We start from the raw sequence: 23389 nt of genomic DNA, 5'->3' as shown, positions 1-23389 counted from the left end.
CTCACAGTCTGTGGGTTCAAGCCCCACATCAGGCTCTGTGCTGACAGCTCAGAGCCCGCTTCCGATTTTGTGTCTCCTTCTCTCTCTGCCCCTCCCCTGCTTGCACTCTGTCTCTCTGTCTCAAAAATAAATAAACATTAAAAGAAACCTTAAAAGAAAATACCACAGAGAGGTGGCTTAAGGGACAGACATTTGTATTCTCACAGTTCTGGAGGCTGGAAGTATGAAATTATGGGTCAAGGGAGCTAGCATGGTCTTGCACTGGAGAGAGCTATCATTGTAACTTGAAGATACCCACCCTGCTCTCTGATGTCTTTCCTTATAAGGGCACTAATCCAGTCCTGAGGGCCCCACTCTCATGACCTCATCGAACCTTAATGAACACCCATCTCCAAACACCATCTCCAAACACCATCACAAAGGGGGCTATAGCCTCAAATGTATGACTTTGGCAGGGACACAGTTCAACCCATACCCATGCTGAAGGCACTTCACCCTGAATCTATGAAACTGCACACAAACTAAAAAGCGGCCAGCCTTGGATCACAGTACTGTATTTTTGGAGAAGAAGATAACAAGACTTTAGGTCACTAAAATGAACATAATGATTGAACACATGTAAAAAAAATATCCAGACTATATATTTACAGGCAGGGATACATTCGGTCAATCTCAAAATACATCAAAATATTAATTTGATCTAACAGTAAATTCTCAAGATCATTGACCATGATCAAGTGAGATCTATTCCCAGGATTCAAAGGTGGTTCAATATTTGCAAGGCAATCGATGTGATGCATCACATCAACAAGAGAAAGGATAAATACCACATAATCATTTGGCAAAGTACAACATCCATGCATAATAAAAACCCTCCACAAAGTAGGTTTAGAGGGAACATACCTCAACATAATGAAGGCCATATAGGAAAAACCCATGCCTAATATCATCCTCAATGGTGAAAAACTGACAATTTTCCCCCTAAGATCAGGAAAAAGACAAGGATGTCCACTATCACCCCTGTTACTCAACACAGTACTGCAAGTCCTAGCCACAGTAATCAGACAAGAAGAAGAAATCAAAGACATCCATATTGGTAAGGAAGAAGTCAAACTTCCGTTATTTCCAGATGACATGATACTATATATAGAAAACCCTAAAGACTCCACCAAAAACCTACTAGAATGGATAAATGAATTCAGCAAGGCTGCAAGATACAAAATCAATATACAGAAATCCATTGCATTTCTATACACCAATAATGAAGGAGCAGAAAGGGAAATCAAGAAAATAATTTCATTTGCAGTTAAACCAAAAAGAATAACATGCCTAGAATAAACTTAACCAAAGAGCTGAAGACCTGTACTCTGAAAATTGTAAAACAGTGATGAAAGAAATTTAGGAGGACACAAACAAATGGAAAGATATTGCACATTCATGGACTGGAAGGACAAATACTGTTTTAATGTCTATACTACCCAGACCAATCTACAGATATTGTGTAATCCCTATCAAAATACCAACAGCATTTTTCACAGAACTAGAACAAACATTCCTAAAATTTATATAGAACCACAAAGACCCCGAATAACCAAAGCAATCTTGAAAAAGAAAAGCAAAACTGGAGGCATCAGAATACCAAACTTCCAGTTATATTACAAAGCTGTAATGATCAAAACAACATGGCACTGGTTCAAAAACAGACACATAGATCAATGGAACAGAATAGAAAACCCAGATTTAAACCCACAACTATATGGTCAATCAACCTTTGACAAAGCAGGAAAGAATATCTCATGGGAAAAAGTCTCTTCAATAAATGATGTTGGGAAAACTGGACAACAACATGCAAAAGAATGAAACTGGATCACTTTCTTACACCAGACACAAAAAAATAAATTCAACATGGATTAAAGACCTAAATGTGAGACCTGAAACCATAGAAATCCTGGAAGAGAACACAGGACGTAATTTCTCTGACAGCAACCACAACAACATTTTTCAGAGTGTTTCCTGAGGTAAGGGACACAAAAGCAAATATAAACTATTGGGACTCCATCACAATAAAAAGCTGTGAAGGAAACAATCAACAAAACTAAAAGACAGTCTACGGAATGGGAGAAGATATTTGAAAACAACAGATACGATGAAGGGATAGTATTTAAAACCTATAAAGAACTTACCAAACTCAATACCCAAAAAACAACCCAGTTAAGAAATTGGCAGAAGACAAGAATAGACATTTCTTCAAAGAGGACATCCAGTTGGTCAACAGACACATGAAAAGATACCCAACATCACTCATCATCAGGGAAATACACATCAAAACCACAATGAGATATCACCTCACACCTGTCAGAATGACTAAAATCAGAAGTTACAAAACAACGGGTGTGGTCAAGGATGTGGAGAAAAAGGAAGCCTCTTACAATATTGGTGGGAATACAAACCGGTGCAGCCACTCTGGAAAGCAGTATGGAGGTTCTTTAAGAAGTTAAAAATAGAACTACACTTTGATCCAGTTAATTGTGCTATTGAGTATTTACCTCCAAAATACAAAAACCTAATTCAAAGGGATACATGCACCCCTGTGTACATATGAGCGTTATTTACGATAGCCAAGTTATGGAAGCAGCCCAAGTGTCCATCGATAGATGGATGGATAAAGAAGATGTGATACACACACACATACACACACACACGATGGAATATTATTCGGCCACAAAAAATAATGAAAACTTGCCGTTTGCAGCAACATGGATGGGTCTTCAGAGTATAATGCTAAGTGAAATGAGTCAGTCAGTCAAAGACAACCATATCATTCCACTCGTGTGTGGAATCAAAAAGAAAACAAACGAACAAAGGAAAAAAAGAAGAGACAAACCAAGAAACAGATTCTTATATAGAGAACAAACTGGTGGTTACCTCAGGGGAGATGGGTGGGAGGTTGGGCTAAATGGGTGATGAGCATTAAGGAGAGCACTTGTTGGGATGAATACTGGGTGTTGTATGTAAGTGATGAATCACTAAATTCTACTCCTGAAACCATTACTGCACTATATGTTAACTAGCTTGGATTTAAATAAGATGTTTAAAAACGCTAAATTAATTAAGAGAAAGTATGGCATTGAACTAACAAAACAAAGAAATAAAACCCTCAACCACAAATTTTAAACAAAAGTTAACTCAAAGGGGATCATTGATTCAAATGTAAAAAATGTTATTTTTAAAGAAAAAACAGGAATACAACCTCATGAAAATGAAAAAATGTTTGCTGTTTGTACGCCTGTGTGAAGACAGTGGAAAGACCAATGACATACTGGGAAAAAGCGTTCACAAACTCCATATCCAATACAGGACTAGTATCTAGAATACATAAAGAACAGTCAAAGACCCAACAAAAAACAAAGATCCACCACAAACACGCAGAACACAGAAGACTTTTAGGGCAGTGAAACTGTTCTGTATGATAGTGTCATGATGGATCTATGTCATTACACATTGTCAAAACCTGTAGAGAATGTACACCACCAAGGGTAAACCACCAATGTCACTTAATAACAGGGTATCTGAGAAACTGCATGCAGGTGAGAGGCATGTGTGGGGAATTCTGTATGTTCTGCACCGTTTATCTGTAAACCCAGTGCTGCTCTGAAGAACGCGGCCTATTAATTTTTTGAAGAACAAAAACATAACTCAACTACGGCAGCTACATTTTCCTCATTTCACCGTGGACTTAGGGAAAATCCCTTCATGTTTGGCACATGGAAAATGCCACCTTCAACCCGAGGCAGTTCTGTTGACACTCCTGGAGAGCCTTGCCAGTCAGAGGCCATCAGAACAGACCACATACGGCTGCCGGTCACCCACTGAGCCACAATGAGCTGGGAGTCACTGACACCTGGGGCGTTGCTCTGGGTCAGCACACCTGCACCTTTAACTCTGCACTCCTCTCTGGGCACCTGTTTTCTCCTCATCCTTTTCCCGCCTGCACACAGCCGGGGCACACAGAGAAGAACATGATGTTTCACAGGCTTGTCTTCAGAAGGGAGACTGTTTTCTCCCCTCTCCACGCAACAAGCAGTGTGACCAACATATGCTCTGAATGTGTGACTTACACTTAACAGAACTCTATGATTTGTGATCTGAGTTGCACCTGTAACGCTACAACTACAACTAAATGTTGCATCTTACGAAAAGACAAATGGAGGTCCTTGGTCCCGGCCAGAACCAAGCCCTCAAGACTTTAATGAAAAATGAACTGGCTGGGGTCACTCACTGGCTTTCTATCTAGTTAGCGCACTAGCTCTTGCAATTTCAATCTTGACTTAACTCGAACCTAATTCTTGAAGGAAATGGATTGCCACTGGTACTAAAATTACTCCAGATAAATTGCTGGCGGCAGGAGGCACACCACGTTTAAAATAAGTCTTGCAATACATAGGAATGTTTGAGAGTCATGAGGAATGAGTGTTAATGTGGAAAAAGAATGTAGAATTGGTGAAGACTCAATGTTAGGCAGCTAGCCCCCAAAAAGTAAAGCATTTTCATTGTTTTCCGTGGCACACAATAACTGCTTTTAAAATTATTTTGGAATTTAGAATAGACTATTCTAAATATGACTATAATATTTATTTTAATATTGGGAGCCTGATAAGATAAATGTTAAAATACAATGCCATAGTTCATTTTATGATTTATACTTATGTACAAATTCAGAAATGATTCTTGTGGTATTTCTAAGAGTAATGAATTAGTAACTCTACCTCAAGCTAATAACTGAAATATTTTTTCCAAAGGGCATTTTCCCCCCACATTTTTCAGGTCGGACTAAATATATTATTCTTTAAAGATGAAGTTGCTCATTAATATTCTGAGTCATTCTTTACCCATAAACAGCAATTTGGGTGAGAAGCATTAAGTGGAATTGAGTCCAAAGGGCAATAATATTAATGTTAAACAAACAAAAATCTCCACCTGACCAGAATGCCGTGTCTACATGTGACGTTCTGGAGACAGATAATAGGCCAATGTTAGGAATTATTCCATCCATCATAACCCACCAAAAAATTTATATACGGTTGATCTTTGAACAACACAGTGGTTAAGGGCACAAACTCACCTACGCAGTTGAAATCTGCATATCTTTGGACTCCCCCAAGAGCTTAACTATTGTTGACCAGAGGCTTCATTGATAACATAAAGAGTTGATTAACGTCTATTTTGAGTATTACATGCATTATACACCATGTTCTTACATAAAGTCAGCTGGAGACGAATGTTATTAAGAAAACCATGAGGAAGAGAAAGTACATTTACAATACTGTACCGAATTTATGGAAAAACTCCATATGTAACTGGACCATCAAAGTTCAGACCTCTGTTGTTCAAGGGTCAGCTATGTAAGTAAATGCATATCCATTCCTTTAACCCACATCATCTTTTAGAATACAAATTTATGGCAGTTGGACAATAAAGGGAAGATCTGGAAAATAATCATGCATATTAATGTTGAAGTATAACATTAACTTCAGAATTTTTACATATTCTCCCATAACTATACCCTTGATCAAACTAATACCTTAGCTCCAACTTTGTCTTTTTTTGGGGGGGGGTTCCTTTGGAAAAGAGTGGGGAATTGTTTCTTCAAACGCTAATGCTTTCTTTGCTCTGCATGTAAATGAAATTTTAAAAGATCATTCACGAACGATACTGGGAGCTATTTGGGACTGAAGTGTGTCCTCCCCAAATTCATGTTGAAGCCCTAAGCCCCAGGACCTCAGAATGGGTCTGAATTTGGAAGTGGGTCTTTAAAGAGGGGATTAAGCTAAAATGAGGTCAGTAGGGTGGGCCCTGATCCCATAGGACTGGTGTCCTTATAAGAAGAGGAGTTTAGGACACAGACACACACACAGTGACGACCACGTGAGGACACAGGGAGAATACGGCATCTACTAACCAAGGGGAGTGATATCAGGAGGAACCAGCTTCGGCCCCACCTGGACCTCAGACTCCTAGCCTCCAGGACTGAGATAATAAATGTCTGTTGTTTAAGCTGCTCAGTCCTGGCTACTTTGTTACAGCCGCCTAGCTGACTAATACAGGGGCTGTCTGTAGTTCTCAATCATAAATACTGTATCCACTAGTATTGAGTGGTGATTAAGAGAGGAAGGGGCATAATCTACCATAGCCATTATTTCAGAGGCACAAAAAAACCGCTAGTTATGTGTACCATAGAGCGTTTTCCTGTAAAGGAGACCCCATCTCCTCTTATTTCCTGGGCTACTGATTCTCTTTCACCACATCGGAAGGCCTTTATGAGATCTGATCTTCCGAGGTCTGCTTTCCTCTGTTCCTTCTTCACAGCACAAATTCGGGAGTGGAATCTATTTGTCCCTCTTTGAAATATTGTTCCATTGCCCTGGATGTCCGCCTCTCCAGCCAGATGCTTTGAACTTGTATTCCTGTCTCTGAGGGTAGCCAGTGGCTTTTTTTTACATTTGCTTTTTTGGGGTTTTGTCTGATCTTTAATTACTTTCTTTTTATTCTGAGATAATTGTAGATTCACATGCAATTGTAAGAATTAATAGAGACCTCATCTATGCTTTACCCTGTTGCCCCCGGTAGCATCTTGTTAAGTTGCAATACAATATCATGTCACCACCATATTAATACAGGCAAGATACAGATCATTTCCATCAAAGGACCTTCACGTTGCCCTTTTAGACACATATCTACCTTTCTCACTTTCTCAACCCCCCTAAACCTGGAAACCACTAATCTGTTCTCTGTTTCCAGAATTTATTTTTCATTTAAAGAAAGTAATATAACCGAAATTGGACAGTATGTAATCTTTGGGGATTGACTTTATCTGGTCAATAATTCTCTCATAATTTATCCAAGTTGATGCAGGTATCAGTAATTTATTCCTTTTTATTGCTGAGTTATATCACTGTATGGAAGGTCCTCTTTACCTACGTGGGAAGCCTGGGTGGTACAGTTGCTTCAGCATCCACGTCTTGATCCTGGCTCAGGTCTCGATCTCGGGGTCATGAGTTCAAGCCCTGCATTGGGCTTAGCACTGGACATGAAGCCTACTTAAAAAAAAAAAAGTCCCTCCTTATCTTTATTCCAAGATCCCCCATGGATGCCCAAAATCTTAGATAAGTAAGGAACCTTTGGGAATAGGCCATGTTTTTTCTTACCCACACATACCTAGGATAAACTTTGAGTTATAAATTAAGCACAGTATAAGAGATTAGCAACTAACTAAAAATAGCATAGTGGTAACAGTATACTATAACAAAAGTGATGTGAGTGTGGTTTCTCTCTCTCCCAAAATATTGTCCTGTGCTCTCCCTTCTCCTTTTTTTTTTAAATTTTTTTAAATGTTTTTATCTATTTTTGAAGGAGAGAGAGACAGAGCACGAGTGGGGGAGGGGCAGAGAGAGAGGTAGACGCAGAATCTGAAGCAGGCTCCAGGCTCCAAGCCATCAGCACAGAGCCCGATGCGGGGCTGAAACCCACGAACCGTGAGATCATGACCTGAGCCCAAAGTCGGATGCTCAACCAACTGAGCCACCCAGGCGCCCCTCTCCCTTCTTCTTGCGAGGACGTGAGATGATAAAATGCCCACGTGAGGAGATGAGGTGGGGTAGGTGATGCAGGTGTTGGGATGCAGTGTTAGGTTACCGATGACCTTCTCGTGATCCGTCAGGAGGAGCGTGTGCTTCCAAAACCACGGATGAGGGGGGCCAGTGCATGTGGATGTGTCACAGTTGTGCGTCGTTGACTTGCTGAGGAACTTCCTGGCGGTTTCCAGTTCAGCGCCATGTGCCTAAAGCTGCTAAGATCATCTGTGTACAAGAGCTTACGTAGCCATAAGTTTCCACTTCTCTGACATAAATGCCCGAAAGTCCTGGGCTGTATGGTAGCTGCTTGTAGACTTCTTGGGAGAAATTACCAAACTGGTTTCCAGAGAGACCGCTCCATTCACGTGACCATGGAACATTACACATGATGATAGGATTTCTGTACACTCTTGCCAGCATTTTGTGACCTCACTTTGTTTTGGGGTTTCTCTTGGTCATTCTCATAGGTAGATAGTGGTATCTCACTGTGGCTTTAATTTGCAATGTCGCTAATGCCCAACAACAGCAAATCTCCTATTCCATACAACCTTTTTGTCTTTGTCCCATTTTCTAATTGGATTGTATGACTGTCTTTTTTTTTTTAATGTTTTTTAAGTTTATTTATTTAGAGAGAGAGAGAGACAGAGAGCACAAGCAGGGGAGGGGCAGAGAGAGAATCCCAAGCGGGCACCAGAGTGTCAGTGCAGAGCCCGACAACAGGGGTCGATCCCACGCCCCTGGGATCATGACTTGAGCTAAAATCAAGAGTCAGATGCTTAACTGACTGAACCACTCAGGCGCCCCAAGGATTGTATGATTTTCTTTATTGTTGAGTTTAGAGAATTTCTTACATATATTCTAGCTATTAGTGCTTTGCCATTTCTGTGGGCCGCAAATATAAATAAATCTTTAATGTTATTTCTTATTTTTTGCATCACTTTATGAAGTTTCCAACAAGGAGAATTTTGAGATCTGACTTCTCTGCGATTTTCTCTTTTCAGACTCATTTTGTGAGAAATGTTTTATATGAGTTCTAGTTCTTTATATATTTTTACTGTAAGAAAAAATAGCTATGTTTGCACGTAATTGATTAATTGCAGTTTCACTGAACGGTTAAGTGCGTTGCTGTATATTTTACGCTATTTTCTGGTCTTCTTTTATAACATAAAGTGGATCATAACATAAACACATGAATGAGGAAAAAAGCCAATTTATTATATTTCATTCTCCTATTCACATTGCTGAACAGATATTTTATGACAAGCCTCCGCTATATGGATTTGATAGACTATGTGCAGTGAACAAAATCAGAAAGCCCATCACAGTAGATACATAATTATTGATTAAAATTTGATACTATTCTGAAATGTAAAAGTAAGAAAATTAGCTATCAGGAAGAGAAGCAAATACCCTAATTTGATAAACATGCTTAAAAAATCCAGCCTCACTATCATACTTGATAATGAAACATTTGGAAGGACCTCTCCCTTCAAAATTAGGAACAAAGAAAGTATATCTGTTATATCTTGATACATGTTCAACATTTTGGGTAAAATGCTCATCACCACGGGGAAAAGTATACAAATTTTAAGAAGAAAACATGCACATTTTCACAGATAAACTGATGTGTCCGTCAAAAAAAGGAACACAGTTTTCAATTAATAACTCAGCAGTTATTTGATATAAGATCAATACAATTATAAAAAATTACAGATATTTTCCTATTTGTCACCAGATAGTAATACCATGCTTTTTTTTTAATGAAAATCATTTACAATAACAACAATGTACAGTTTATGTGGGGATTAATCCAGGAAGAATTACATGACCTTCTGAAACTTTTGAAATAAATTACAACATTGAATTTAAAATGCAAAAAAAAAATTGATTTATTCTTTATGCTTTTGAAGTTCTTTTATTTATTTTTTTTAATGTCTTTATTTTTGAGAGAGAGACAGAGCACAAACCAGGGAGGGACAGAGAGAGAGAGGGAGACACAAAATCCAAAGCAGGCTCCAGGCTCCAAGCTGTCAGCACAGAGCCAGACGTGGGGCTCGAACTCATGAACTGAGAGATCACAACCTGAGCCAAAGTTGGATGCTCAACCGACTGATCCACCCAGGCGCCCCTGTACTTTTGAATTTCTGCTTATTGTCTGTGATTTATCTTTATGCAGTGGGTTTTTCAAGAATGACCATCGGGACACCTGGGTGGCTCAGCTGGTTAAGGGTCCGACTCTTGGTTTTGGCTCAGTTCATGCGTGAACTCACAATTTGTGAGTTCGAGTCCTGCACTGGGCTCTGTGCTGACAGTGCAGAGCCTCCTTGGGATTCCTTTCCATGTCTCTTACCCCCACCTCAAAATAAACAAACAAACAAATAAATACTTTAAAGAAAAGAATGATCACATGTTACCATAGCAATTGGCAACTGTGTGGGATGGCAGGATTTACAATATTTAGAGGCAAAACTCCCATCAGAGAGGAAAGAACTTTTGAATAATGCAGAAAATTCTTCCAGGAGCCTGTAAGAGAAAACTCGCCTTCCAGGCTTACATATTTGACCCTGTGTAAAATTCAGAAGCCACAAGCACTTTCTCTCTTCTGGACAGGTGTTCACAGAATTCCTATGCGATGGATGATACACATTTTCTGAGGCTTGGCCATTATGCAGACTTTAGTGGCATCCTTACAAAGAAGGAAAGAAATAGGAATTTAGGCACTGACCTTGTACAGTAGAGGCAAGAAGGTGATAGGCGATGCTTGATGGCTTGACCTTGAGATCATTTCATATTTCCAGGCCAAAAACACTGTGTGGTTGGTAGATCAGCACAGATATCATGCGATGAACCATCCAGTCAGAGGTATGTGTATATCAATCTGAGTATTTGTTTTTGAGCAAACTAGTTATGAGTTCAGCATTTCATATATCCCTATCTGTGTATATGAGGGCTGTGCCAAGGACTTAAAAGTGTCCAAGCAGTATTTCAGGATGTAATATATCACTTTGCCCATGGTAAGGGGGGACCGCTAGGTCCCGGGATGAGAGAGAGGATGGGGAGGCGGTGAATGTTAATGTCAAAATCTGCCCCTGCCTCCCTGACAAGTTGTTGAGAAAGCAGATGGTATTTCTGTAGGTATCGGGTGTTATCTCAGACGGACCTTTCTAACTCCCAAGTGGTCTTGCCTTGATGGTTCTCAAACATTCCACTCAAAAATGGGTAAAACCAATGAAAACCTGTCTGTCTTGTTCCATATCGAAACAGTGTTTACCCCCTGGCAAGTGTAGTGACTGGGGATGGGTCACAGATGGTTTCCAAGTTCCTGATAATAGGCTCTCTCTATATCTGGATATTGCCTATAAATTTTCATGTTTGTAAAAAGTGCATAGCATTTTGTATGTATTGATTGTAAGGTTTTTTTTTTTTTTTCATTTTTTTTTTCCAACGTTTATTTATTTTTGGGACAGAGAGAGACAGAGCATGAACGGGGGAGGGGCAGAGAGAGAGGGAGACACAGAATCAGAAACAGGCTCCAGGCTCTGAGCCATCAGCCCAGAGCCTGATGCGGGGCTCGAACTCACAGACCGTGAGATCGTGACCTGGCTGAAGTCAGACGCTTAACCGACTGCGCCACCCAGGCGCCCCGATTGTAAGGTTTTTTTAAAGAATGTTTTGTTTTGATCAAATGTAGTCTTTGATCAATGAGAAAAAACACATTTTTTTTTTCCCAACCATGTAGTAGAAAGTTGATTCCTTTCAAAACAAATTTTCTTAGTAGTAAAGCAGATGCATGCTTTTGTTGTGGGCACAGACATTCAGTAAGGTGATGTTAGCAGAATTGTGACCACTCAGTCTTGAGCAACAATTGTTCGTTCTTTCTTTCTTTTCTTTCTTTCTTTCTTTCTTTCTTTCTTTCTTTCTTTCTTTCTTTCTTATTTTTAATATTTACTTTTACTTTTGAGAGAGAGACAGAGTGCGAGCAGGGGAGGGGCAGACAGAGAGGAACACAAGAATCTAAAGCGGGCTCCAGGGGCGCCTGGGTGGCGCAGTCGGTTAAGCGTCCGACTTCAGCCAGGTCACGATCTCGCGGTCCGGGAGTTCGAGCCCCGCGTCAGGCTCTGGGCTGATGGCTCAGAGCCTGGAGCCTGTTTCCGATTCTGTGTCTCCCTCTCTCTCTGCCCCTCCCCCGTTCATGCTCTGTCTCTCTCTGTCCCAAAAATAAATAAACGTTGAAAAAAAAAATTTTTTTTAAGCGGGCTCCAGGCTCTGAGCTGTCAGCACAGAACCCGACGTGGGGCTTGAACCCATGAACCATGAGATCATGACCTGAGCCAAAGTTGGACACTCAACAGACTGAGCCACCCAGGCATCCCAATAATTGCACTTTTTTGAACAAAATTCTGCACAAAGAATACTATAGCCAACACTGAAGTGAAACATCTAGCAATTCTGCAGGGCCAAGTGGAAGAAAACATTCTCTTATTTTAGAATAACATGTATTTTAGCTGGTCATACAAAGAACGTAGCTTTGACATAACTGGCCATGCTTTTTAAACACAGTCATCAAATAGGAATAATTTGGGACCCATTTTGTAGGATTTGTCTTTCTATAAAATGTCATGAAGCTCTCCTTCAATGAAGTCATTAACAATGTCTTTCTGCATCTTGTTTTCAAATTGCATAAGGACATGTTCGTTCAATTACATCCTTGGGAGTAAATTTTAAAGAACCTTACACATGATCATTTCATCCACCAAAAGCCCTAGTAATAAGGCTAATTGCTTGGTAAATTCTTGCTTGCACTGATTAACTTTTTAAAAAAATAATTTAGCAGATTATAGTCACACAGTTACCTGAGAGTAAATCTGAGAAGTATAACCTATACACAATCAGTGCTAATTTCTTAGAATCATATATTTATGAAATGCTAAACACAGAAATATTTTATGGCTGTGGGACTTGCATGCTGAATTCTAATCATTGCCTTTCGGTAATTCTTCCTATTTTTTAATGTAGAATCCCTAAATCTAAAATTACAAGCATCCAAACAATTATTAAGGTTGTGTTGCTCCCTAAAATATGTCTTTAAAATTTATTTCAGTAGGGGCACCTGGGTGGCTCAGTCCGTTAGGCATCTGACTTCGGTCAGGTCATGATCTCGAGGTCCATGAGTTCAAGCCCTGCATTGGGCTCTGTGCTGGCGGCTCAGAGCCTGGAACCTGCTTTGAATTCTGTGTGTCCCCCTCTCTCTGCCCCTCCCCTGCTCGCACTCTGTCTCTCAAAAATAATAAATAAACATGAAAAGATTTTCAAGTAAATAAAATTTATTTTAGTAGGCAATACTTTCATGTTTCAAAATTTAAAAACAAATGTATAAACAGATACACATTGAGAAGCCTCACCTCTGAACATGCCCTATACAGACAGCCCTGCCGACCCCAGTATTTTTGTATATTTTTGTATATTGCCCCAGTATTTTTATGTACTTATAATCAAATTTGACTATATATGAAAATAGAATAAACACAAATATATATTTAAATAAACGTGCAGAGAAAGTGTATGTATGTATATATTCAGTATGCCACGTGTCCTGTTTGGAGTAGGGCTTCCAGCACCCTCTCCCTTTACCCAGGTGCACATGTATCTAAAGGGTAAGTTTTCAAAGGAACATTGTTGGTCCAGTTGGCAAATGCCCTTGTCGTTTTAACCAGTTTTACGTACGGTATCCCTCTTGCCAAAAATATATGACAATGCACCTCTCCCAACAGCTTTGCCAACAACGTGTGTTATATAACTTTGGATCTTGAGAATCTCTGGATTTGACCTCGTTTTACGGTGCTCTGAGTCAGGTGCTATTATAAACCGCCATATTTTAGATGGATACATACACACACATGCACACATATACACACACACTCAAAAACACAAAGACCGCCTCCCCCCGCCCCACACACACTAAGGCACGAGATGCCTATGAGTTCTCCCAAGGCTGTCAAGCTGGGACTGGAAACAGCCCATTCATTTTCCATCCCAGGTACCGTCTTGAATTCTGGGAAGAATCACAGCTGGACAAAGTCATGTCCACGTTGCTTCAGGAGTGTCCCTACTATGCTCAATCTGCCTGATTCACACCAGGAACTCATTTCTCGTCAGACAAGAAGATTCTCTATTGATCCTCCAATTTCTCTGCTTCTCCAAGTGTCTTAAATAACTGTCCCTCTTGTCCTAGACTCAGACATTTCAGATTTGTCCCTCCTTTCACTCATCACCTATCCGTCCTCCTTTGCACACTCTTGCATCAAAGGCAAGCGAACCTTTCACAGCACATGCCTTCTGGAGTTCCTGTCTTTGTTAAACTCTGTCTCATTGCTAAACTCATTCAGGTGGCTTTGAAAACCATCAGTGATTAGACTTCCCTTTCCTTTTCGAAACTATTTTCCCCCTACAGGAATTTCTATGTAAGTTTCCTAGAACATCAGAAATGCTTTTATTCGTTCATATAATTTATTCTTTCCTTCCACAAATTGTCTTTAGTGCCCCAAGCATTCCAGGTGCTGATGGAGGTGTTGAACAGATCATCTGCCCATGCTTTGTGAACCACTTTGATTTCTTTGTGACCACTTGGCGTGTCAGAAAGGGAAACTTTGTCCGATTGCTGAGGGCTTGCGTTACGGTGCCCAAGAGCATCCCAATATGGAATTAATGAGAATCCTTGAAAGGCAAACATCCTTCCATGCAGAAGGAAGACCCATGCCTCTGTCCCTTAGGCTGCACCTGTCATGGTATGATGACAAAGAAAATGAACACTTCATATTAAATAAATAATAAAAATATAGGTATTTAATTACCACCTATACACTGTAGACTTTTGCACATAGTATATACACATGTATATGTATATAACACATGTATACTATGTGTATTATACTTGTAAGAAGTCTATAATATATTAGCCCCTATATTATATTAAAGCAGTACATATCATATATTAGCATATGTCATGTGATAGGTATTAATTTATAGTATATAATGTAACGCTGTGTATTAAAATTATAGTATTCTATATATTGTAGTATGTACATATAATGTGCATGTATGTATGGATACACAAAATTATGCATAATTTTATTACTTGTATGTACGTGCACATACCCTCCCCACGCGCATATACACAATTACTGCATCTTCTTCATTATGTTTAAAACAAAAGTAAACATTTCTACTACATTTGTACGTAGCAACATTCCCAGGTTTTTTTTTTTTTTTTGAGATTTCCTGAAGAAGCACAGCAAACATAAATCAGAGGAAAGTAATTTTACTATCAACATTTTAGAAAGCCCGCAAATATCCTTTAAGATTATTAAAGATGCATTTGAATGAGCTCGGCTCCGTCCTGTCCCTAATTTTTATCAGGCATGCTGGCTTCAGAGCAGCTGATGTGGTTCTTGATTTCCCCAGGGGCTCCTGAGACGCTGCAGGCTTTCAAATCAAGGGAGCCCTACTCCCCCAGAATGAGAATGAGCAAATTTCTTTCCTGCCAAGAATTCAGGAGTGCTTGAGAGAACAGAGTGTGCTTTCTCAAGAGTCTCCAGCAAAATATCTCTAACAAACATGTGGAGGGGTTAAGAGAGAATTCTTTATTCCCCAGCGTTTTAAGAAACAGTTCAAGTTTTCCACTGTGCTGGATAAGTCTATCATGGCTAAAATATCAAACTGGTGTTCAGAACAATGCAAATGACTTTGTATCATTGGAAGTAAATACCGTTAAGAATTCCACATTATCATGTAGGAATAAGCCACATTCCCCACTAAATGCCCTGTGGTGGCAAGGACTTCAACGATACAGGGAGAGGATGAGACAGACCTCAAGTTCATTTCCCCTAATTCCTGTGCCTAGGGATTATTACAACACCGTGTCACCTGACTTTACATTTCCAGTCACCCCAGCATCGGGGCCGGGTTTCAGAGTTCCTACACTATTTCACTTTGTGTGTGTGGTCTGGGGCCACTGATTTTGGCTGGTAGGTGGCAGTTCGGGGGATCTTCTATACAGGTCTCTGACGTTCTTGACTTCTTACTCTTCCTCTACCGAAATCCTGTGTGTCTAAGTGCTGACAACATAGGCAACAGCATCTCTGGTCCCATTGGTAGAGACTCTTAGCAGGGTCTGGCATTTCCAAATGTTTTATGAAGTCAAAGCTTCTAGACTTTAATTCTCCAAGATTCTTGATTCACTGAGCATAGGAATGGGCCAGGGGCCAGGCACTGTAAGGGGCATACTATTTTGAGGACTCAGTGAGCAGAGTCCAGTGAATTAGGACTAGGACTTGAACAGGGATTCCCAACAGGGTACCGTGTTGGCTCCCAACTCAGGATCATTTGGCAAAGTCGATATTTTTGGTTGTCCCACCTGGGAAGGAATCCTGTTGGCATCGAGGGGGTAGCTCCTAAACATCCTGCAGGGCACAGATTTATCATCCTGCAGCTCAGAAAGTCAACAGTGCTGAGAGTGAGAATGTGTTCTGGAGATACTGGACATGGGATAAGACGGGATGAAGTTCTGTGACCCCACTTATGGGTAAGGATGGAGTCTCTATCAGGGAGAGGAGGCTGTGTTAGGATTCCATGGGAGTTGGCAACATAGAGAATCCTAGGCTGAGTCTGGGGACTTGTCACGGCACAGTGCTGTAATGATCAGGGTCTTCGCTCAGACCCCTGATAGTCGGGCATCTCTTCTAGCCGAGGCACTCCACATCTTGGGATCTGGATTCTTTGTCCAATGCCTGAAGACACACTTCCTGATCCTGGCCTGGTCATGCTCACTGAAGGTTTGGGGAAAGGCCCTGGAGGAAAACATACCAAGAGGGTTGGCAAATGGCCAGCATGCCTGGGTCTGGCTCGTGCATGCACAGATTTCTTCCTGTATCTGGAACTGATGTTCAGACTCAGCCCTTCGGCCAAAAGTGGGTCTTACGCAGACATGCACCGAGATGTCGATGCACGGTTTGTCCTGAAAAATGAGTGGCCACGCACCAAGACTTCTGCATAAGAACCAAGGAACATCCATGACTGTGTGAGTGGATTTCCCTATTGTTTTAAACCTTGTGGCATTGCTGGGCTTTGTTTATTAGCTTCGTTGTGTAACTGGGCAGAATGAAGATGTGTGTGACTTCACTCCACAAACCTCCCTTGGTGTGCGTTCCTTGGGTGGAGTGTAGACCAGATCTTCTTTTGAAGGGATTTCCTCTGAAGGCCTTATACGAGCAGTCTGTATTTTCTTGTGGGTTTCGATTTGTTTTTCAGCTTGATTTATCTTTAGAGCTAAATACAAGTGATAGATGCTTTCCCCCGAAGAGATCTGGGTGACATGGTAGTTGCATGTGAATAAGATGCTAGTGTTTGTTGGCTACACTGAAGGACTTGTACTGAGCTGGCACAGAGAATGTACCCAGTTCTCTGCATCCAAACAATAGCCACGTCTTACATTGTTTAGGAATTCCTCCCGAAGGCCAAGCAAGGTGTGGCAGCATCCCCTTAAATCAGGAACACATTATTCAAGCCAAATGAATACTACAAGCAACAAAGCGCGTACCTTGCTAGGCTTTCAGACACAACTTGGTACTTGACGGCAAATGTGTAATTTAAAATTGATCAAAAGTGTTAAAAATTAAAAACAAGCATGCAGATGTAAATTTTTCAAAAGTTTGTTTTTCTGTTACCAACATCATTTAAGTATTGTTCTTTCTTTGTAGAATAACGCAAACGTGCGTGCGTTATCCAGTGAGTAGATACAGGAGTCATATTAAATAGATGAGATTCAAGTGCATCTTTGGAATTTTGACTGTAAAGCCATACTTCTAAAATAATCTGAATAGTATATTCCCAGTCGTGGAGGAATTATTTCCCAAGATGGGGGAACACAGGTGTCACTGTTCCAGAAAAATGATCTGGGTCAGGTTCCAACTCTGATAGTTGATCCTTAATTTATTCGCACATGCTTCTAACTCTCAAGACTTTGCAGTGTTCTTTGACCGAGGGCCACTATGTTTTTAAAGTTTTATTTATTTTATTTTTTTGAGAGTAGGGGCAGAGAGAGAGAGGGAGAGAGAGAATCCCAACCAGGCGCCGTGCTGTCAGTGCAGAACCCAAAGCGGGGCTTGAACTCATGAACTGTGAGATCATGACCCGAGGTGAAATCAAGAGTCAGACGCTTAACCGACTGAGCCACCTAGATGCCCGTGGGGCCACTATTTAAATCATTAGGTTGCCAAGAGAGGGGGAAAAAATGAGTTTCATTTCATTCCTACACCACCTAATGTATGTGAAAATCTCTTGGTAAATTATTGCAGGTTCTCTGCATAAAAGGACTGCAATTAAATAGATTCAGGTTGGGAATGAAAAACTCTGCCGCAATTTTGTGGTAATTAGGAGGGCACACTCTGCCAGGTCTCCTAGGGAGAGCAGACTTGACTTGTTCTTTTCCTCCTTAAGCAGGTTCTGAATCTTTAGAGTTCTATCCTGAATAAATAGTATGGGTATAAAATATTCAGTGATTGTTAAAGTGCATTTTGGTATACCGCTTTGGTTTCCAAATAATACATTTTCTTAATGTCGCTCTTTATTTCCACCCTTTCTCTCCTCTTTCACATACGTGTACACACAGGGCATTTCACCCCCAACTGGTTTCCTCCCTCACTTCTTCTGTATAGCAAATATTTGCCTCTACAATTGTAAACATGGTCCACAGTTCGTGACCTTAAAGCAAATACCTCTCTCAGGAGACACAGGCACTTGATGGAAATCCCCACCAGCCTACATTTCCTCAGTACACACTGCTCTTTGATAATAATAATATGTACACTTGACCCTTGAATGACACAGGGGATACAAGTGCCAACCCCCATGCAGTTGAAAATACACATATAACTTTTGACTCGCCCAGAACTAATAGCCTGCTGTTGACCTGAAGCCTGTTGACATAAGTGGTTGAACCACACATATTTGGATTTCTCTAAGCTACAGAAAAGAAAATGTTATTAAGAAAGTCATAAGGAAGGGGTGCCTGGGTGGCTGAGTCAGTTAAGTGTCCGATCCTTGATTTCGGCTCAGGTCATGATGTTGCAGTTTGTGAGATCGAGCCCCATGTTGGCCTCTGTGCTGACATCAGGGATCCTACTTGGGCTTCTCTCTCTCTGCCCCTCCCCACTTGTGCACATGCCCTGTCTCAAAATAAATAGATGTGAAAAAAAGAGAAAGTCTTAAGGAAGAGAAAATACGTGTAGAGTCCTATACTTTAGTGTAAGTGAACCTGTGTATTTCAAACCCATGTTGTTCAAAAGTCAACTGCATATGTACGAATGAATGGAAAGTGAGTCTGTATACTGTTATAGACCCAGATGTGCCTTTTAAAAAATGTTTATTTATTTATTTTGGGGAGAGAAAGCACGGGGGAGGGGAGGGGGTAGCAGAGAGATGGAAACACAGGCTCCAGGCTCTGAGCTGTCAGAGCAGAGCCCAAGGCGGGGCTCAAACTCACGAGCTGTGAGATCATGACCTGAGCTGAGGTCCGATGCTTAGCCAAGTGAACCACCCAGGCGACCTGTCTAGGATCCTTAAAATCACTCGACCGCCCCCCCCCCCCAACGCTTCTTGTGGAGGGGTCCTTCTCTGTCGTTTATCATATAAGCATCCTGAGACCTCTTCATGCCTCAACTACAAGCAATCAAAAGCAGCCATGGCATCCTGTCCATTGGAAGGACCCACTACCTCCCCCTTGACATCTCTTTTGTTGTTTGAGTTCAAGCCCATATTACTTAAAAGTCCCATACAATATCACTGTTGGGGGGTGGGGGTACAAAATTATGATAAATGGAAGTGTCCTCTTTGCAAGCCCATGCGTATAGATTTTACTGTCTTGTTGCCATCTGTCTTATCAGCATTTCTATCATCTGCTTGATATCAGTCTATGGTCAAGCCAATCTATTAATCAGAAAATCGGCCATTTTAATGGGAGGCAGTTGAGAAAACAAACAATTAAGTTGGTTGCTTTATGTCACGTAGACAGCAGTACCTAGAATCATACCATCATGTCAGTGTCAAACCTCCAGTAGTTTATCCAAGGCCTCGTTGTGGCTACGAGAATTGGAATCTAGATCTATGCAGTGGATGGCCGCTTTAGGGCAGATTCCACAGTGGAAACCGGGGCTCGCTGTTCAGTCTTTGTTTTATGATCACTTTCTAAACTTCTGTATTGAATCTCCTGTGATGACAAGTGTAGATACCTTTTTACGTTGATCGTAATTAACACCTTAAAAGAATATTTGCCTTAAGTAATCTTGATAAAATAAATGAACAGTAATGCTAACTCAAAGAGGATATCCTGATAGGATTATCTTACCCTGCTGTATTTTAGCCATAGGGATGGTGGTTTTCATCTTTTTTGGTGTTGTTAACTAGTAAGATCGCATTTTTTTCTTCCAAATCCATGATGTTGAGACTTAACGCCACTTTAGCAGGAATGCCCCATATCACACAGGCGAACGGGAATAATGATGCAGGCTTAACCAGTAGTTTTCAGGGAAGGACTGGGAAGATACATGGGAAGGAAATGTTGATCTAAATGGGAAATCCAATGTATGGGAAGGTAGAGAGTTGTCAAGGTTTGATACTCCTAAGAAAGAGCAAATTTAGGTGCAGTGGGAAAGGCCAGCCTGATTTCGTGCAAACACAGACTGAATGAAACAGGAAACAACCATGAAATCCTTGCCACTTCAGTGCCAGAGGAGGCAAACCCAGATGTCCATAGGTTCTGACCAAGTGAAGTTGAAGCTGTCATAATGCATTACATCACACTCAGTCACCCTGGCAACAACACAGAGCCTGGGGGCTCGGTGACAACCTGGTTCCCAAAGCCCCTAGAAGCTTCTTCAGAGGCTGGTTGCCATCTCTGTCAATGAAGAGTCAGTTCTTGGTGAGTCTTCTCTGATTCCTCAACCCTGCTGATCCCGTGGGCAAAGCACTGACCCCCTTGCGGAATACCGTAAGTAAAAAGTGAGCCAAGGGGCACCTGGGTGGCTCAGTCAGTTAAGTATCCGACTTTGGCTCGGGTCAAAAAAGAAGGAAAGGAAAGGAGAGGGGAGGGGAGGGGAGGGGAGGGGAGGGAAGGGAAGGGAAGGGAAGGGAAGGGAAAAAGAAAGAAAAGAAAAGAAATAGTTAACTTAGGGGTGCTGGCATAGCTCAGTTGGTTAAACATCCACCTTCAGCTCAGGTCATGATCTCGTGGTTCGTGGGTTCTAGCCCCATGTTGGGTTCTGTGCTGACAGCTCGGAGGCTGCTTCAGATTCTGTGTCTCCCTGTCTCTCTGCCCTCCCCGGCTCATGTTCTGTCTCTCTCTCTGTGTCAAAAATAAATAAACATTAAAAAAGTTTTTTAAAGAAATGGTTAACCTAGCTATATTGTTATTATAATATAATGCAGGGAAATATATGTATATATATACACACACACACATATATGTGCAGTAAATATATATGGTATGTGCATATAAATGCTATAGGGAAATAAATTATGCAGAACTCTACTTAGGATCGTAGAGGCAATTCAGGAGGTTTTTTTTTACTGTGATTCCAAGGGGTTTTCCATCAAGATAGCTAATGCAATTAGGTCATTATTAGCAAAATTATGATTAAGCTTCTTAAATCATGTAGCTGTTTTACACAATACACCTGAAAGGTACACTTTTAGAAATTTGGCAATGTAGACACCATTCAAAGAAACTGTCTTCTTGGAATCTGGGTAGTGGGGGAATGTGTTTTGACTAAAATCTTCTATCTGGCCTTGTTCAGGGTTTATGTCAGGAGAAGTAGAAAATGGTGTGGCTAGAACAGTCTCAGTCTTGGTCAAAACCAATACCTTGTTTATGTGATCATATTCCCTCACAAATTGTTCTTCTGTGGAATTTATTAATATCCACTGATGTTAATATCACTCACGTTATTAAGAAGGCTTCATCACTGGGTGTTGTATGGAAACCAATTTGACAACAAATTTCATATATTAAAAAAAAAAAAGGGCTTCATGTGTGTCTCAGCATTCCACGAGCCTTAATGAGACTACAGCACCCTTCTGTTTTTTTTTTTTTCCAACAATAGAGAATTTTCAAAATACAAATAGTGAAAAGGCTACCTACTACTGCTGTCTCAGAAAATTAATTGCTAGCATTCTGCTGAAATTGCAAACAGCACACACTTAGTAGAAAGAATCATTATTGGGGGGGAGGAAAAGTGATGGTTTTGGCTTCAGTTGAGCTTTTAGATACAAATATCGGGAAGTGTTTGTAGACTTGTAAATTTTTAACTTTCTGAGTGTTTGATTTTCGGGAGAACTGGAGTAAGCGTTTCTATGGAAGTGCTTGAGGAAAAGCCGCGAATATCTGCCTACCAAACATTGCATCATCTCTGTGCTGGACACAGCAGGCTTTCTCTCGGCATGGCTTTGGTGCTTGTCTTTCTGAGAGTCAAGGCTCAGATGCTGTGTTCGGCCACAGACTGATAAATAGGAGCCATACGTCCTGCCGCGGAAGTTCCTCAAGAAGATGGACATGATGTCTACGGCAGCCTCAAGTCATGAGCCGGAGGGAAGATGGCGACTTCCATTTCCCTGAAGGCCGTTAAGTCCCAAGTCAATGGGGACCGGATGCCCAGTGGTGTCACAGTCGGCTGCTGTGACACCACCGTGGATGGGGCATGCGGTGCGGACATCGAATCTGAGCCTTTTCATCTCTAAGCCGAGCACAAAAGAGTAGACGTTCTCTCTTTCCTCCTCACGTAGTGGCATTTGGCCCACATTGTGGGAAATATGTGGCATTCTGAAGCACCCGCTGTCCTATCGCCATTGAGCCAGGGGTGTTGTGGGTACTCAGAAATCAGAGTCGTGCTTCCTAGGAAGGCTACCAAGGTGTTCTGTGCGCATAACCCATGTGTTAGATTAGGAGAATCATTTCATTCTAAAGTCATGGGTACTTCCAAAGATACAGAAACTTCACTAGGAAGTGGAAGGTACCAAAAACTCTCTGATTTAAACAATGGTCAAGAAGAACACGGTGAACAGTCCATAATCTGGAGATACCTTGTCTATGAAAAATGCATTGCTACTTTGCAGGCCATCGTCCAAGCTATGGGACATGGTGACGGGTGAAGGTATGTTGGTTCATGTTTGTTTTCAGACTTAAGGAGTGAGTGGAGAATACTGGCTTCTGTACCAGCCATCCTTAACATCTGTTTCATTGACGAACTGCATTTAGGATCACCTGGAGGCTGTTAAACAGCCCCATCCCTCAGCTTCCCTCCACCGACTTGCTGGACCAGAATATCAGAGAAGGATGTGCACATACCTGCACATTTAACAAGCTCCCAGCTGCCTTGAGTGCATTTCATGGCTGGGGAGACGGAAATCTTGGTGATCATGGAGAAAGATGAAAAATGGAAACCAAGGCCCCCTAGTGGGGCTGTTGGTAGAAGGACAAGGCACTGAGTCTTGTGCTGCCTGTCATACTGGGGGCGGGGGCGGGGTGGGGGGAGGATTAAGGCTTTGAGTGCTCCAGCAAAGTCGGATAGGAATAGACTCTCTTCAACGTCAGCATGGGATTCGGGTAGGAAGTAAACGCACAAGCTTGGGAATACAGCACAGAAAAGGGCAGTGTTGCTTGGGAGTGCGTCCCACAGGGAGCTGGCCTGTGTCTCTGCCTGCAGGGCACA

The 23389-nt window shown here is 41.3% G+C and overlaps 1 long non-coding RNA gene across 4 annotated transcripts in view; it reads left to right on the top strand.

The window, feature by feature from the left end:
• The window catches only part of LOC123383306, a 387308-nt gene extending 368568 nt beyond the window's left edge, over window positions 1-18740 (top strand). For all 4 annotated transcript variants that reach the window (XR_006592866.1, XR_006592863.1, XR_006592864.1 and 1 more), the window contains 2 exons: window positions 10430-10493; window positions 14905-18740. This is a non-coding gene — a long non-coding RNA (uncharacterized LOC123383306). The remainder of the gene's footprint in view (window positions 1-10429; window positions 10494-14904) is intronic.
• The last annotated feature ends 4649 nt before the right edge of the window (window positions 18741-23389 follow it).

This window comes from Felis catus, chromosome X (genome assembly GCF_018350175.1).
Source record: "Felis catus isolate Fca126 chromosome X, F.catus_Fca126_mat1.0, whole genome shotgun sequence".
Lineage (NCBI taxonomy): Eukaryota > Metazoa > Chordata > Mammalia > Carnivora > Felidae > Felis > Felis catus.
The sequence above is the reverse complement of the archived record's forward strand: the minus strand, read 5'-3'. Positions and strand labels throughout refer to the sequence as shown.